The sequence below is a fragment of the Lutra lutra genome, chromosome 8 (genome assembly GCF_902655055.1).
Source record: "Lutra lutra chromosome 8, mLutLut1.2, whole genome shotgun sequence".
NCBI lineage: Eukaryota > Metazoa > Chordata > Mammalia > Carnivora > Mustelidae > Lutra > Lutra lutra.
The window spans coordinates 13228526-13246599 of NC_062285.1; the positions used below are offsets into that span (position 1 = coordinate 13228526).

Sequence of the window (18074 nt, forward strand, 5' to 3'; positions counted from 1 at the left end):
CAGCAGGGAGCCTGCTTCCTCCCCTCTCTCTCTCTGCCTGCCTCTCTGCCTACTTGTGATCTCTCTCTCATTCTGTAAAATAAATAAAATCTTTTAAAAAAAATAAGATTCAAAATGGATCTAAGATCTACATGTGAGACAGGAACCCATCAAAATCCTAGAAGACATAGGAGTCAAGATGGCGGAGAAGTAGCAGGCTGAGACTACTTCGTGTAGCGGGAGATCAGCTAAATAGCTTACCTAAAGATTGCAAACACCTACAAATCCAACGGGAGATTGAAGAGAAGAAGAACAGCAATTCCAGAAACAGAAAATCAACCACTTTCTGCAAGGTAGGACTGGCGGAGAAGTGAATCCAAAGCGACGAGAAGATAGACCGTGGGGGGAGGGGCCGGCTCCCGGCGAGCGGCGGAGCAACGGAGCAAAATCAGGACTTTTAAAAGTCTGTTCCGCTGAGGGACATCGCTCCAGAGGCTTAACTGGGGTGAAGCCCAGGTGGGGTAAGCGCGGCCTCAGGTCCCGCAGGGTCGCAGAAGGATCGGGGGTGTCTCAGTGTCGCAGAGCTTACCGGTATTAGAACGGGGAAGCCGGCTGCAGAGACAGAGCCGAGGAGTGACTCTCAGCTCAGGGTTGCCTGGAACCGGTCGCGGGCTCGGTCAGCTCGGAGCGCGGCCGGAGGCCAGGGTGACGGGAGTCATTTGGCGCTGTTCTCTGAGGGCGCACTGAGGAGTGGGGCCCCGGGCTCTCGGCTCCTCCGGGCCGGAGACCGGGAGGCCACCATCTTTATTCCCGTCCTCCGGACTCTACGGAAAGCGCTCAGGGAACAAAAGCTCCCGAAAGCGAACCCGAGCGGATGACTCAGCGCGGCCCCAGGTAAGGGCGGTGCAACTCCGCCTGGGGAAAAGACGCTTGAGAATCACTACAACGGGCCCCTCCCCCAGAAGATCAACGGGAAACCCAGCCAGGACCAAGTTCACCTACCAAGGAGAACGGCGGAATTCCAGAGGAGAAGAAAGCAAAGCATGGAACTCATGGCTTTCTCCCCATGATTTTTTAGCCTTGCAGTTAATTTAATATTTTTTTCTTTTTCAATTTTTTTTTTCTTTTTCTCTTCTTCTGCTAAATTTTTTTTTAACTTTTACCGTTTTCTTTTTTTTAACGTTTTTTAAATAGTTTATCTAATATATATATATATTTTTTCCTCTTTTTATATTTTTTCTTTATCGGCTTTCTTTTTTTTAATAGTTTTTTTTTTCTTTCTTTCTGAACCCCTTTTTATCCCCTTTCTCCCCCCTCACAATTCAGGATCTCTTCTGATTTGGCTAAAGCATATTTTCCTGGGGTTGTTGCCACCCTTTTAGTATTTTACTTGCTCCTTCATAAACTCTTATCTGGACAAAATGACAAGGCGGAAAAATTCACAACAAAAAAAAGAACAAGAGGCAATACCAAAGGCTAGGGACCTAATCAATACAGACATTGGTAATATGTCAGATATAGAGTTCAGAATGATGATTCTCAAGGTTCTAGCCGGGCTTGAAAAAGGCATGGAAGATATTAAAGCAACCCTCTCGGGAGATATAAAAGCCCTTTCTGGAGAAATAAAAGAACTAAAATCTAACCAAGTTGAAATCAAAAAAGCTATTAATGAGGTGCAATCAAAAATGGAGGCTCTCACTGCTAGGATAAATGAGGCAGAAGAAAGAATTAGCGATATAGAAGACCAAATGACAGAGAATAAAGAAGCTGAGCAAAAGAGGGACAAACAGCTACTGGACCACGAGGGGAGAATTCGAGAGATAAGTGACACCATAAGACGAAACAACATTAGAATAATTGGGATTCCAGAAGAAGAGGAAACGGAGAGGGGAGCAGAAGGTATATTGGAGAGAATTATTGGAGAGAATTTCCCCAATATGGAAAAGGGAACAAGCATCAAAATCCAGGAGGTTCAGAGAAGCCCCCTCAAGATCAATAAGAATAGGTCTACACCCCGTCACCTAATAGTAAAATTGACAAGTCTTAGTGACAAAGAAAAGATCCTGAAAGCAGCCCGGGAAAAGAAGTCTGTAACGTACAATGGTAAAAATATTAGATTGGCAGCAGACTTATCCACAGAGACCTGGCAGGCCAGAAAGAGCCGGCATGATATATTCAGAGTACTAAATGAGAAAAACATGCAGCCAAGAATACTATATCCAGCTAGGCTATCATTGAAAATAGACGGAGAGATTAAAAGCTTCCAGGACAAACAAAAACTGAAAGAATTTGCAAATACCAAACCAGCTCTACAGGAAATATTGAAAGGGGTCCTCTAAGCAAAGAGAGACCCTCAAAGTAGATCAGAAAGAAACAGAGACAATATACAATAACAGTCACCTTACAGGCAATACAATGGCACTAAATTCATATCTCTCAATACTTACCCTGAATGTTAATGGGCTAAATGCCCCAATCAAAAGACACAGGGTATCAGAATGGATAAAAAAACAAAAACCATCTATATGTTGCCTACAAGAAACTCATCTTACACCTGAAGACACCTCCAGGTTTAAAGTGAGGGGGTGGAAAAGAATTTACCATGCTAATGGACATCAGAAGAAAGCAGGAGTGGCAATCCTTATATCAGATCAATTAGATTTTAAGCCAAAGATTATAATAAGAGATGAGGAAGGACACTATATCATACTCAAAGGAACTGTCCAACAAGAAGATCTAACAATTATAAATATCTATGCCCCTAACGTGGGAGCAGCCAACTATATAAACCAATTAATAACAAAATCAAAGAAACACATCGACAAGAATACAATAATAGTAGGGGATTTTAACACTCCCCTCACTGAAATGGACAGATCATCCAAGCAAAAGATCAACAAGGAAATCAAGGCCTTAAATGACACACTGGACCAGATGGACATCACAGATATATTCAGAACATTTCATCCCAAAGCAACAGAATACACATTCTTCTCTAGTGCACATGGAACATTCTCCAGAATAGATCACATTCTTGGTCCTAAATCAGGTCTCAACCGGTATCAAAAGATTGGGATCATTCCCTGCATATTTTCAGACCACAATGCTCTAAAGCTAGAACTCAATAACAAGAGGAAATTTGGAAAGAACCCAAATACATGGAGACTAAACAGCATCCTTCTAAAGAATGAATGGGTCAACCAGGAAATCAAAGAAGAATTGAAAAAATTTATGGAAACAAATGATAATGAAAACACAACAGTTCAGAATCTGTGGGACACAACAAAGGCAGTCATGAGAGGAAAATATATAGCGGTACAAGCCTTTCTCAAGAAACAAGAAAGGTCTCAGGTACACAACCTAACCCTACACCTAAAGGAGCTGGAGAAAGAACAAGAAAGAAACCCTAAACTCAGCAGGAGAAGAGAAATCATAAAGATCAGAGCAGAAATCAATGAAATAGAAACCAAAAAAACAATAGAACAAATCAACGAAACTAGGAGCTGGTTCTTTGAAAGAATTAATAAGATTGATAAACCCCTGGCCAGACTTATCAAAAAGAAAAGAGAGAGGACCCAAATAAATAAAATCATGAATGAAAGAGGAGAGATCACAACGAACACCAAAGAAATACAGACAATTATAAGAACATACTATGAGCAACTCTACGCCAACAAATTTGACAATCTGGAAGAAATGGATGCATTCCTAGAGACATATAAACTACCACAACTGAACCAGGAAGAAATAGAAAGCCTGAACAGACCCATAACCAGTAAGGAGATTGAAACAGTCATCAAAAATCTCCAAACAAACAAAAGCCCAGGGCCAGACGGCTTCCCGGGGGAATTCTACCAAACATTTAAAGAAGAACTAATTCCTATTCTCCTGAAACTGTTCCAAAAAATAGCAATAGAAGGAAAACTTCCAAACTCATTTTATGAGGCCAGCATCACCTTGATCCCAAAACCAGACAAGGATCCCAACAAAAAAGAGAACTACAGACCAATATCCTTGATGAACACAGATGCAAAAATTCTCGCCAAAATACTAGCCAATAGGATTCAACAGTACGTTAAAATGATTATTCACCACGACCAAGTGGGATTTATTCCAGGGCTGCAAGGCTGGTTCAACATCCGCAAATCAATCAATGTGATACAACACATTAATAAAAGAAAGAACAAGAACCATATGATACTCTCCATAGATGCTGAAAAAGCATTTGACAAAGTACAGCATCCCTTCCTGATCAAAACTCTTCAAAGTGTAGGGATAGATGGCACATACCTCAATATTATCAAAGCCATCTATGAAAAACCCACCGCAAATATCATTCTCAATGGAGAAAAACTGAAAGCTTTTCCGCTAAGGTCAGGAACACGGCAGGGATGTCCGTTATCACCACTGCTATTCAACATAGTACTAGAAGTCCTAGCCTCAGCAATCAGACAACAAAAGGAAATTAAAGGCATCCAAATCGGCAAAGAAGAAGTCAAACTATCACTCTTCGCAGATGATATGATACTCTATGTGGAAAACCCAAAAGACTCCACTCCAAAACTGCTAGAACTTGTACAGGAATTCAGTAACGTGTCAGGAAATAAAATCAATGCACAGAAATCAGTTGCATTTCTCTACACCAACAACAAGACAGAAGAAAGAGAAATTAAGGAGTCCATCCCATTTACAATTGCACCCAAAACTATAAGATACCTAGGAATAAACCTAACCAAAGAGACTAAGAATCTATACACAGAAAACTATAAAGTACTCATGAAAGAAATTGAGGAAGACACAAAGAAATGGAAAAATGTTCCATGCTCCTGGATTGGAAGAATAAATATTGTGAAAATGTCTATGCTACCTAAAGCAATCTACACATTTAATGCAATTCCTATCAAAGTACCATCCATTTTTTTCAAAGAAATGGAACAAATAATCCTAAAATTTATATGGAACCAGAAAAGACCTCGAATAGCCAAAGGAATATTGAAAAAGAAAGCCAAAGTTGGTGGCATCACAATTCCGGACTTCAAGCTCTATTACAAAGCTGTCATCATCAAGACAGCATGGTACTGGCACAAAAACAGACACATAGATCAATGGAACAGAATAGAGAGCCCAGAAATGGACCCTCAACTCTATGGTCAACTCATCTTCGACAAAGCAGGAAAGAATGTCCAATGGAACAAAGACAGCCTCTTCAATAAATGGTGTTGGGAAAATTGGACAGCCACATGCAGAAAAATGAAATTGGATCATTTCCTTACACCACACACGAAAATAGACTCAAAATGGATGAAGGATCTCAATGTGAGAAAGGAATCCATCAAAATCCTCGAGGAGAACACAGGCAGCAACCTCTTCGACGTCAGCCGCAGCAACATCTTCCTAGGAACATCACCAAAGGCAAGGGAAGCAAGGGCAAAAATGAACTTTTGGGATTTTATCAAGATCAAAAGCTTTTGCACAGCAAAGGAAACAGTGAACAAAACCAAAAGACAACTGACAGAATGGGAGAAGATATTTGCAAATGACATATCAGATAAAGGGCTAGTGTCCAAAATCTATAAAGAACTTAGCAAACTCAACACCCAAAGAACAAATAATCCAATCAAGAAATGGGCAGAGGACATGAACAGACATTTCTGCAAAGAAGACATCCAGATGGCCAACAGACACATGAAAAAGTGCTCCATATCACTCGGCATCAGGGAAATACAAATCAAAACCACCATGAGATATCACCTCACACCAGTCAGAATGGCTAAAATTAACAAGTCAGGAAATGACAGATGCTGGCGAGGATGCGGAGAAAGGGGAACCCTCCTACACTGTTGGTGGGAATGCAAGCTGGTGCAACCACTCTGGAAAACAGCATGGAGGTTCCTCAAAATGTTGAAAATAGAACTACCCTATGACCCTGCAATTGCACTGCTGGGTATTTACCCTAAAGATACAAACATAGTGATCCGAAGGGGCACATGCACCCGAATGTTTATAGCAGCAATGTCTACAATAGCCAAACTATGGAAAGAACCTAGATGTCCATCTACAGACGAATGGATAAAGAAGATGTGGTATATATACACAATGGAATACTATGCAGCCATCAAAAGAAATGAAATCTTGCCATTTGCGACGACGTGGATGGAACTAGAGGGTATCATGCTTAGCGAAATAAGTCAATCGGAGAAAGACAACTATCATATGATCTCCCTGATATGAGGGAGAGGAGATGCAACATGGGGGGTCGAGGGGGTAGGAGAAGAGTAAATGAAACAAGATGGGATTGGGAGGGAGACAAACCATAAGTGACTCTTAATCTCACAAAACAAACTGAGGGTTGATGGGGGGAGGGGGTTTGGAGAGGGGATGGGGTTATGGATATCGGGGAGGGTGTGTGCTATGGTGAGTGTTGTGAAGTGTGTAAACCTGGCGATTCGCAGACCTGTACCCCTGGGGATAAAAATATATGTTTATAAAGCTGTAAAAAAAAAAAAAAAAAAAAAAGAAAGAAAGGATGAATCCCCAAGTTTTGTAGCAACATGGACGGGACTGGAAGAGATGATGCTGAGTGAAATAAGTCAAGTAGAGAGAGTCAATTATCATATGGTTTCACTTATTTGTGGAGCATAACAAATAGCATGGAGGACAAGGGGAGATGGAGAGGAGAAGGGAGTTGAGGGAAATTGGAAGGGGAGGTGAACCATGAGAGACTATGGACTCTGAAAAACGATCTGAGAATTTTGAAGGGGTGGGGGGTGGGAGGTTGGGGGCACCAGGTGGTGGGTATTGTAGAGGGCACGGATTGCATGGAGCACTGGGTGTGGTGCAAAAATAATGAATACTGTTATGCTGAAAAAAATAAAAAAATTATATAAAAAAAAAAATCCTAGAAGACAACACAGGTTGTATTCTCTCTGACTTTGGCCAAAGCAACTTCTTGCTAGACACGTCTGCAAAGGCAAGGGAAACAAAGACTTCATTAAGATAAAAAGGTTTTGCATAGCAAAGGAAGCAACTGACAACACTAAAAGATGACCTACAGAATGGAAAGTGATATTTGCAATTGACATATCAGATAAGGGGCTAGTATCCAAAATATATAAAGAACTTGTCAAACTCAACACCCAAAGAACAAACAATCTTGTCAAGAAATGGGTAGGAGAAATGAACAGACATTTCTCCAAAGAAGACACACAAATGGGCAACAGATATGAAAAAAATGCTCCACATCACTTGGCATCAGGGAAATAAATACAAATCAAAAGCACAATGAGATACTACCTCACACCTGTCAGAATGGCTAAAATGAAAAAGTCAGGAAACAACAGATGTTGTCAGGCATGCAGAGAAAGCAGAAGCCTCTTACACTGTTGGTGGGAATGTAAGCTGTTACAGCCACTCTGGATAACAGTATGGTGGTTCCTCAAAGAGCTGAGAATAGAGCTACCCAATGACCTAGCAATTGTACTACTATGGATTTACCCCAAAGATATAAATATATTGATTCAAAGGGGCACCTGTACCCCAATGTTTATACCAGCAATTTTATTGATTTATTTATTTGAGACAGAATGAAAGATAGAGAGCACAAGTAGGGGAAGAGGCAGAGGGGGAGGAAATAGCAGACTCCCCACTTAGCAGACAGCCTGAAGTGGGGCTCTATCCCAGGACCGAGGAATCATGAGCTAAGCTGAAAGTAGTCACTTAACCAACTAAGCCACCCAGGCGACCCTCAGTACCCTGCATTAGACTGCTTTTTGGGCATTCAATGAGAGGGTACCTTTTATGAGAAAGGTCTATGTAAGAAAATTCTAGATGGGAATACTTGTAATACACAGCTGACCCTTGACCAACATGGGTTTGAATGGTGCTGGTCTATTCTACTTACACATGGACTTTTTTTGATACTGTATTTTAGTGTATATTCTCTTATGTTTTTCTTAATAACATTTTTTCTCTAGCTTTATTGTGAGAATATAGTATATAATACATGTAATGTACAAAACCTGTGTTAATGAACTATTTATGTTATCAGTAAGGCTTCTAGTCACCAGAAGGCTATTAGTAGTTTAGTTTTTTAGATTCCATGCAGAAGTGAAATCATATGGTATATGCCTTTCTCTGTGTTATTTCACTTAGCATAATACTAGGTCTACTAATGTTGTCACAAATGGCACGATCCTATTCTTTTTTATAGCTGAATAAATATTTCATTGTATATATATCACAAATCTTCTTTATCTATTCATCTATTGATGGACACTGAGGTTGCTTCCATATTTTGGTTATTGTAAATAATGTTTCAAAAAACATAGGAGTGTACGGTGTAAGAGAATGGTATACAAATTCTACATATAGTGACCCAGTTTTCCCAGCACCATTTATTGAAGAGACTGTCTTTTTTCCACTGTATATTTTTTCCCGTTTTGTCGAAGATTAACTGACCATAGAGTTGAGGGTCCATATCTGGGCTCTCTACTCTGTTCCACTGGTCTCTGTGTCTGTTTTTATGCCAGTACCATGCTGTTTTGGTGATCACAGCTTTGTAGTAAAGCTTGAAATCAGGTAACGTGATGCCCCCAGTTTTATTTTTGTTTTTCAACATTTCCTTAGCGATTTGTGGTCTCTTCTGGTTCCATACAAATTTTTGGATTATTTGCTCCAGCTCTTTGAAGAATACCGGTGAAGTTTTGATTGGAATGGCATTAAAAGTATAGATTGCTCTAGGCAGTATAGACATTTTAACAATGTTTATTCTTCCGATCCAAGAGCATGGGATGGTCTGCCATCTTTTTGTGTCTTCTTCAATTTCTTTTATGAGTGTTCTGTAGTTCCTTGAGTACAGATCCTTTACCTCTTTGGTTATGTTTATTCCCAGGTATCTTATGGTTCTTGGTGCTATAGTAAATGGAATCGATTCTCTAATTTCCCTTTCTGTATTTTCATTGTTAGTACAGCAACTTCTTTCAAGATATGTCTCCAAAGGCAAAGGAAACAAAAGCCAAAATAAACTTTTGGGACTTCATCAAAATCAAAAGCTTCTGCACAGCAAAGGAAACAGTCAAGAAAACAAAGAGGCAACCCACGGAATGGGAGAAGATATTTGCAAATGACAGTACAGACAAAAGATTGATATCCAGAATCTATAAAGAACTCCTCAAACTCAACACACACAAAACAGATAATCATATCAAAAAATGGGCAGAAGATATGAACAGACACTTCTCCAACGAAGACATACAAATGGCTATCAGACACATGAAAAAATGTTCATCATCACTAGCCATCAGGGAGATTCAAATTAAAGCCACATTGAGATACCACCTTATACCAGTTAGAATGGCCAAAATTAGCAAGACAGGAAACAACATGTGTTGGAGGGGATGTGGAGAAAGGGGAACCCTCTTACACTGTTGGTGGGAATGCAAGTTGGTGCAGCCTCTTTGGAAAATAGTGTGGAGATTCCTCAAGAAATTAAAAATAGAACTTCCCTATGACCCTGCAATTGCACTACTGGGTATTTACCCCAAAGATACAGATGTAGTGAAGAGAAGGGCCATCTGTACCCCAATGTTTATAGCAGCAATGGCCACGGTTGCCAAACTGTGGAAAGAACCAAGATGCCCTTCAACAGACGAATGGATAAGGAAGATGTGGTCCATATACACTATGGAGTATTATGCCTCCAGCAGAAAGGATGAATACCCAACTTTTGTAGCAACATGGACAGGACTGGAAGAGATTATGCTGAGTGAAATAAGTCAAGCAGAGAGAGTCAATTATCATATGGTTTCACTTATTTGTGGAGCATAACAAATAGCATGGAGGACATGGGGAGTTAGGAGAAGGGAGTTGGGGTAAATTGGAAGTGGAGGTGAACCATGAGAGACTATGGACTCTGAAAAACAATCTGAAGGGTTTGAAGAGGTGGGGGGGTGGGAGTTTGGGGGAACCAGGTGGTGGGTATTAGAGAGGGCAGGGATTGCATGGAGCACTGGGTGTGGTACAAAAACAATGAATACTGTTATGCTGAAAATTTAAAAAAAATGATTAAAAAAAAAACATAGGAGTGCATATAACTTTTCAAATTAGTGTTTTCATTTTCTTTGGGTAAATTCCCAGTAGTGGAATTACTGAATTGTACTGCATTTCTATTTTTAATTTTTTGAGGAATCATAACACTTTTTGACAATAACAGTATATTCAGGCTTTATAAAATTAATAATCTGACAACATTAGTAGACAGCCTTGTAAAATTAATAACTCAATACAACTTGATGGGAGAAACTTTTATTGAAGCAATTTTATAATACCATTAATAAATTCTATGTAAAATATAAAACACTTTTTTATATGACATGACTTAAGGAATTACCAAAGTAATGTTACTATCTTTTCATCAAAACTTTTCCTAAATATTTACTTCTGTGACCTTTATTTCCATGTGAGAACTGTGTTTAGATGGTAGAAATAGCTTGAAGTCCACTAATAAGGAGAATGCATTTGCATTTATACTTTTCCATTTATGAAAAAAAATAGGAGGGTAAGAAAATTATACACAGAAAAACAATGTACAATGTGTCAGCAAATTTTAATTCAAAGAATTATTAACTAGAAGGATTTTCTCATAACTGTTAGTTTTCAAACTATGGCTCATAGAAATCTAAGGTTCCACTGGGACACAGCAGGATTGAAGGAGAAGGAAGTCTACAGGTGTAGTCTCATCTCTCCTTTAGCTAAACAGATCTACTTGTCTCTGTTTTATAAAATACAGTTTAATGCAAAAAAAAAAAAAAGTTAAGTTCTATTCTTTGGAAAAAAAAATTTTTTTCCCCAGAGGTATAAAATTCACTAACTTAGTCAAAGTCCCTAATTTTACATAAGAGATAAAAAGGCCTCAGAGAGATTGTAGTTTGCCTGAGGTCAAAAAACTACCTAGTTGTAGGCCAGGAATGTGTTTTAGGTCTTACTGAGCCTAGAGTTTTATGCCAGTTACTTCTTAATATTCAGGAAAAATACATGCATTTTTAACTAGAACTCAGAGAAAATGAATATAAAACTTTGTCATGTGGCTCAGTAAAGTTAAAGCATTGGGCAGAAAACAGCTTTCTAACTGAACTATAAAATTTTACAGTCATGAACAAAAATAAAGGAAGAGAATTTATCTTAACTCCTATTAGTAACAGTCAATATACTCAATTTATAAGCACAAATTTTTTTAACTTGAAGGGACAGAGAACTTGAAGAAGAAAATCTTTAATTGAACCAAAGAACCTGAAACTGAGGAAATTCTTCCTTGAAAGAATTATTCATTTCCTTCAAATAAAACTTGGTTTATCAAAATCAATCAACAAATGAGTTACCTATGTTGTGAGTTATTTATAGCAAAATTTAAAAACACTGAACAGATTTCTCTTTGCCATCTAGCCTCTCCATTAGTTCATATGTACAAAAGACACGATTAACTTTAATTATAAATTAAATCCACTCAGAAATTATAGGTAAACCTTTATTTCCATGTGAGAACATTTCTCTACCTTCTTCATGACAGGAAAGGAGATTTACCTAGTGGGTGAATTTGGGAAAAGGCACTAAGCAGTGCCTACGTGCTTCCAAATCTCTTCTTTGAAAAGCTATGCCTGCCATAGTAACATGAATTGAGGTCTGCTTTCATCTTTGTGGGATGGGCATCAAACATCTGTTCGTTCCATTTACAACTGTGTGGAAGTGCCTAATTTGAAATAAAGTATTAGGAAGTCGGCTGTGGCTACATACCTAAGCCACATCCTCCATTTTCTTAGTATGTATGTAAAGTCACTAAGCTTATCTCCAGCTGCCTGATTCCTGTGTTCTCAACTCAGAAAAAGAAGAGCAATGTCATCTGCCACCTACTCCACCACAGTTCCAACAAGAAAAATGATCAGACAATCCTTAGAAATGGTTTCTTCTTCCTTGACTTTATACCTAACATTCATTATTCAAAGCAACATACTTCAAAGAGGGAAAAAAACTGAAAAGAACAATTTCAGAAATAAACACAGAAAGTCAGACAAAATGAGGAGATAGAGGAATATGTCCCAAATGAAAGAACAATACAACACTTCAGTAAAATAACTAAATGAAACAGAGATAAGTAATCTACCTGACAAAGAGTTCAAAGAAATGGTCATAAAAATGCTCAGCAAACTTGGGAGAAGAATGGATGGATTCAGTGAGAACTTCAACAAAGAGAAAATATAAAGAAGAACCAATCTGAGCTGAAAAATACAATAACTGAAATGAAAAATACACCAGTGGGAATCAACAGCAGATTAAAAGCTGCAGATGAACAGATCAGTGATCTATAGGACAGGGTAGCAGAAGTCATCCAAGCCAAAAAACAAAAAGATAAAAGAATTTTTAAAATGAGGACAGGTTAAGGGACCTCCTAGGATCAAGCCCCACACCTGGCCCCATGCTCAGGGAGTCTGCTTCTCCCTCTCTCTGTGGCCCTCCCCTCCCATCTGTGTTCTCTCTTGCTTGCTCTCAAAAATAGATTAAAAGAAAGAAAGGAAAAAAGAAAGAAAGAAGAAAGAAAGACAAGGCCATAACTAGAAATAAGAAAATTATGAAAGAAAGAGTTTTATCGGTAAAAGCAAATATACAATAAAAGTAATAGATCAATCACTTTTATAAAGCCAGTATGAATGTTAAAAGACAAAAGTAGTAAAAAAAAAAAGAATCCTGTATTTGCTTGATTTAGCAATTTAGAAAATGCTCTACAATTGCTCAGCAGGACATTTTGTAAAAATTGAAATAGAAGTGTTATAAGTTATAAAATGCTATAAGTTATAAGTTATAAGTTATAAATGTTATAAGTTATAAAAATGCTCCAAGTAAGACAACATTTAAGGATGTACTCTCAGGTGAGAAAATGACAACAATTACAGCTGAAAAAGTAAAATTAATCTCTTTAGCATTACAAGTTTATTTAATTCATAAAAAGGACTTATCATGGGTTCTTTTAAATAATAAATATCCATATGTGATTAAGTGTTTGGATTCTTATTGTTCACTTACTTATATATAGGGGTGGGAAAAATGGGTAACAGCAAACTTTAAAATTGTTATGAACCATTGCCAACCAGGAAATTAGTCAAAGCATCTAAGTACAGATTTCATTAGTGAGCAATAATAGTTACTTTCTAAAATCAAATTTAGAGGTAGGTTTTCAAGAAATGTAAAATGTGTCAGTTTTGGGGTGCCTGGGTAACTCAGTCAAGTGTATGACTCTTGTTTTCGGCTCAGGTTATGATCTTAGGGTTGTGAGACTGGGCCCCATGTAGGGTTCCACACTTGGCAGGAAGTCTGCTTGAGAATCTCACACTCTCTCGCCCTCTTGTACACTCTCTCTCTAAAATAAATAAAATCTTGAAAAAATAATAAAATATGTCAGTTTAGTTATATTTATTGAATAAAGGTTATAATACGTATCTCTTGAAAGTAAGAGCTCCAGGATCTAAGAAAAAAAAATCAAAATTTGTCTCATTTCTTTATTAGCACAAATAATTATGACTTTTACTTACTTAGTGTGTATTAGTTAGCTAAACAACTCAGAATTTTACCAAATTCAAAACAAAAATTATATCAGGAATCTGAAACCCAAGGAAAAAAAGGAAAGATAATATAACTAACCTTGGTCAAGAAAGTCTCGAAGTCATTACTTGAACGCCGTGAGTTTGAGGTACGAATCACCACGTTTTCTCTTAGAGCAACATTTCTATTGAATAGTGAACTGTTTAAGTGAATAGTTAACATTTCTACCATAAGGCAGATCAAGGGCTGGCCTCATATTAATAGTGTCAAGCAAAGTTTGCTTCTGCTGCTTCTCCACCAGAAGTTTGGTACTGGTCTCTGCCAGCCTCTCACTAGTCCTGTTCAATTACAAAACACAATGCTTAGTATTTCATTTCTCCCCAAATCAGTCCTAAATTACTTGCATTTTTTTAAGTTTCCATAATAGTAAACAGAATGTGCCATTAAATAGTGTTTTAACATGGCAAATGTGACAGAGCACACCTATTATGTATAATTATAGGTTTAAAACTGTTCTAAAGAAGTACATATATTTCTAGGGTTCCTAACTAACAAGTAATTCAAATTAAGGAGGGAGAGAAATGGCTATCAGTGATGTCCATGGCTTAACAGGTAACACCTGCTGCCTTCTGGAATGGCTGTACTTAAAAGATTCTTGGGGATGCCACGACACATACTTATATTTAGTAAACCAGTTTAGAGCTGCAAAAATAAACCATCCTGGGGGGTCTGGGTGGCTCAGTCAGTTAACCATCTGCCTTCAGCTCAGGTCAGGACCCCACAGTCCTGGAATTGAGCCCCACACTGGGCTCCCTGCTCCGCGGGAAGCCTGCTTTTCCCTCACCCTCTGCCTGCTGCTCCCCCTGCTTGTGCTCACTTGCTCTCTGTCAAATAAATATACAAAATCTTTAAGGGAAAATAAAAATTTAAAAAATCCCTCAGAGACATTTTTCAAGCATTGGCTTTCACCACTCTTGTACATTTCACACATTACCTCAGAGAGATTGAGCATTTGGCACTGAGGAATAATTTAGACGAACAATTGCTAGAGGACAAGTAGATGGCAGAGTTGTGATCAGAAAGAACTGAAACAGCTCCAGAGGCAATTATAACACAGGTTATAACACAGATGCCAGGGTACTGGAGGTGGAATCTGCCCTTTCTGTCTTGACCTTTTGGGTTAAAGATGCACTCTTCCAAAAATAAACTAACATTAATAAATAAATATTAATAAACTCATTTCTATTTAGGGTAATTCTGACAATTTTATAATAATAGGCTGTCTAAATTATAAACCTTCAAACAATTAGTTTAAAGACTAGGAGATCAGATTAACTGAAAATATTCAGGGGAAAAAATAAAATAATTTAAAACCAAAAAAAAAGAGAAATGCAAACTGTCTTGGACTAACATTTCAACATTAAGTTCATTTACAAACATCATTTTTCAAAATTATACTATCTACTTGGCTTTCATTTACTACTAATCTCATGAATGTGGCTCCATAAAAATTATGGTTTAGAGGCAAATTAATAAGCTACCTCTACTTTCTATGATTGTTTTAACTTACTTGTTCAGTTCATTTGTCAATGACATTCGATGTGTTACTTCTTCTAGGTAGAGGTGCTTGTATCTGCCCAATTCTGTTTTAGTAAGATCTTGAGAATTTTTCATTTTGGATAATTCAAATTCCAGCTCTTTAATTCTGAGTTCCATTTGACTTCTTACTGAAGCCTTATTATTTTCTCTTAAAACTGTGCTAAGCTTTCTTGAAATGCTACTTGTGTCTAAAGCAAATTAAAAGCATAGTTTTAAAATTGTTACAACCTGGGTAATTACAGTATATTTCTTTCTTTTAGTTTTGTGTTACTGAATTAGAGAGCAATTTTTTTTTTCAACCCACTGAGCCACCCAGTCACCCCATTAAGATTTATTTATTTAGTTTAGAGAGGAAGAGGAAGGGGGAGGTGCAGGGGGAGGGAGAGAGAATCCTCAAAGAGACTCCCCACTGAGCATAGAGCCCGACAAGGGACTGGATCCCAGGACCTAGAGAGCAATTTTTAAAGTGAAAAAAAAAAAAGCTGAAATGTAAAATATTTATCGTTAATGTGAAACTGAATTAAATGTGAATAATGTTCATTCTTACATTAGAACTCAGGCAATCTGATAATTCAAAGAATAATAAAATCATTTAAATTATTTAAAAGTGAACAATACCACTTAAGAATAATCGAAGTACATGGGGTGCCTGGCTGACTCAGTCATCTGAGCGCCTGACTCTGGGTTTCTGCTCTGATAGTGATCTCAGGGTCGGTCCTGGGATAAAGCCCTGTGTCCTACTCAGCATGAAGTATGCCTGGAATTTTCTCTCTACCTGTCCATCCCCCACTCGTGCTTTCCAAATAAATAAATAAAATATTTGATATAAAAAAAGGAATAATCCAAGTATGGTACCATTTCTTTTATGTAGACATGCCCAGAGCCCAAACAAGCAACCGACTGAGCCACCCACGTACCCCATGGTAAAAATTTTTAAAGCACAATTTTTTCTTTTCCTCTCAATAACCTTGTTGTATACTAAATAGTCTTAAAAAATAAAATGACTTTCTACTGTGAATCATTCTGAATGATCAATTTAGTGTGAATAATGATGAAAACTGAAATTTTTAAAGGGAAGGAACAAATGCTTCCAGAAATTTACCAAATTGCTATAAAGGAAGTAGAGGAAAACTCTACACTGCATATAACCAAAATGTAATTTGCAGTGAAATGAATTAAAGCATTTTATAGATGAATAAATTAACCTCTAAAAATAGATCAACTTCTTTTAATTTTTCTATGTTCAATCTTGTTCTGTCTTCAAAATCCCATTTATATTGTTCTATTTTACTGAATTCTACCACGTTGACTTCTACACAACTTCTGAGGTTACTACCTGTTCCAACTTCTTTTTATTCTTCTCTAGTTTCTCATATGTTGTCTGTATTTCTTTCATAGATGATAATTCCTGAGTAAGAACCTGGTTTTTTGAAGACACAGTTTCCAGTTTTGCTGTAAGATCATCAACCTGCATGAATAAAATAATACAGTTTGGAAGTAGAGTGAAAGAGTCTAATGCAAAACTAAGACACCAATTTTTTTTTAAAGATGTTAAATCTCTGCACCAAACATGGGGCTTGAACTCACACCCCCAAGATCAAGAGTCACATACGTTACTGACTGCTCCAGGCAGGTGCTCAGATTTTAAAATAAATTCATTTTCAACAAAATGTTATCTATATTGTAGTACAGTCTTGGAATGTGGAACCTCAAATAACTCAGAAAATCAAGAACAAAATTCAAACCACCAGGAGTTTCTAAAATCGATCTCTGCTGTCATCCTCTTTGCCACACATTTGTATTTGATTTTTATACTTTTATTTTTCTATGATTGTTTCAGATTTTTCCTCCATAAAATAACTGTAAGTCATGTCTTAGTAGAAAGTCTCTGAACCCTTCCCTCATCTTAACACTCCATAATTTTTTTAAAGATTTTATTTATTTATTTGAGAGGGAGAGAGAGCAAGACAGCAAGAGCACAAGAGTAGGGAGAGGGAGAAGCAGACTCCCCACTGATCAGGAAACCCAGCATGGGGCTCAATCCCAGCATCCCAGGATCACAACCCAAGCCAAAGGCACTTAACTGAGCCACCCAGGTGCCCCTGTACTCCATAATTTTTTTTTTATTTTTTTAAATTTTTTTATTTTTTCAGCATAACAGTATTCATTATTTTTGCACCACACCCAGTGCTCCATGCAATCTGTGCCCTCCACAATACCCACCACCTGGTGCCCCAACCTCCCACCCCCCACCCCTTCAAAATTCCCAGATCGTTTTTCAGAGTCCATAGTCTCTCATGGTTCACCTCCCCTTCCAATTTCCCTCAACTCCCCTCTCCATCTCCCCTTGTCCTCCATGCTATTTGTTATGCTCCACAAATAAGTGAAACCATATGATAATTGACTCTCTCTGCTTGACTTATTTCACTCAGCATAATCTCTTCCAGTCCCGTCCATGTTGCTACAAAACTTGGGTATTCATCCTTTCTTTCTTTCTTTCTTTCTTTCTTTTTTTTACAGCTTTATAAACATATATTTTTATCCCCAGGGGTACAGGTATGCGAATTGCCAGGTTTACACACTTCACAACCATAGCACATACCCTCCCCAATATCCATAACCCCACCCCCTCTCCCAACCCCCTCCCCCCATCAACCCTCAGTTTGTTTTGTGAGATTAAGAGTCACTTATGGTTTGTCTCCCTCCCAATCCCATCTTGTTTCATTTACTCTTCTCCTACCCCCTCAACCCCCCATGTTGCATCTCCTCTCCCTCATATCAGGGAGATCATATGATAGTTGTCTTTCTCCGATTGACTTATTTCGCTAAGCATGATACCCTCTAGTTCCATCCACGTCGTCGCAAATGGCAAGATTTCATTTCTTTTGATGGCTGCATAGTATTCCATT

General features: G+C 37.9%; 1 long non-coding RNA gene across 3 annotated transcripts in view; it reads right to left on the bottom strand.

Annotated features, from left to right (window-relative positions):
• Positions 1–16630, bottom strand: part of LOC125107708 (uncharacterized) — a 60107-nt gene extending 43477 nt beyond the window's left edge. Inside the window, exons 1-3 of one of the 3 annotated variants that reach the window (XR_007129638.1) lie at positions 16467–16564; positions 15137–15353; positions 13666–13904 (exon numbers count right to left, since the gene is read on the bottom strand). This is a non-coding gene — a long non-coding RNA (uncharacterized LOC125107708). Of the gene's footprint in view, positions 1–13665; positions 13905–15136; positions 15354–16370; positions 16565–16585 lie in introns of those variants that run through there. The other 2 variants (XR_007129640.1, XR_007129639.1) reach the window with 2 other exon arrangements.
• Between the last annotated feature and the right edge of the window lie 1444 nt (positions 16631–18074).